The sequence below is a fragment of the Sinocyclocheilus rhinocerous genome, unplaced genomic scaffold (genome assembly GCF_001515625.1).
Source record: "Sinocyclocheilus rhinocerous isolate Xijiao unplaced genomic scaffold, SAMN03320098_v1.1 scaffold1160, whole genome shotgun sequence".
Classification (NCBI taxonomy): domain Eukaryota; kingdom Metazoa; phylum Chordata; class Actinopteri; order Cypriniformes; family Cyprinidae; genus Sinocyclocheilus; species Sinocyclocheilus rhinocerous.
The window spans coordinates 360,964-361,814 of NW_015635060.1; positions in this window are offsets into that span (position 1 = coordinate 360,964).

The following is an 851-nucleotide window of genomic DNA, read 5'->3' on the forward strand; positions in this document are numbered from 1 at the left end:
GGGCTGTCCCTGTCTCCCCGTGTCTTCACGAAAGTTGCGGAGGGGGCTCTTGTTCCCCTCAGAGAGCAAGGTGTTCACATCCTCAACTATCTCGACGATTGGCTTATACTAGCGCAGTCTCGGGGTCAGTTGTGTGAGCACAGGGACCAGGTGCTCCGGCACCTCAGCCAGTTGGGTCTTCGGGCCAACTGGGAAAAGAGCAAACTCTCCCCGACGCAGAGGATCTCTTTTCTTGGTATGGAGTTGGATTCGGTCAAACAGACTGCACGCCTCACAGAGGAACGTGCACGGATGGTGCTGAACTGCTGGAATTCATTCAAGGGCTGGACAGCGAACCCACTGAAACAATTTCAGAGGCTCCTGAGGCATATGGCAGCTGCAGCGGCAGTTACACCGCTGGGGCTGCTTCATATGAGACCGCTTCAACACTGGCTTCATGGCCGAGTCCCGAGGTGGGCGTGGCAGCGAGGCACTCACTGGTTCCAAGTTACACCGGCCTGTTCGCCAAACCTTCACCCCGTGGTCAGACCTTGCGTTTCTCCGGGCAGGGGTGCTCCTAGAACAGGTCTCCAAGCATGCTGTGGATTATACGGATGCCTCCATCACTGGCTGGGGGGCCACGTACAACGGGCACGCAGTGTCAGGGGTATGGATGGGCCCCCAACTGCACTGGCATATCAATTGCCTAGAGTTGTTAGCGGTGCGCCTTGCCTTGAACCGTCTCAAAGGGCGCTTACGAGGCAAGCACATGTTGATCCGAACAGATAACACGGCGACCGTTGCGTACATCAACCGACAAGGTGGTCTGCGCTCCTGACGCATGTCGCAACTCGCCCGCCACCTCCTCCTTT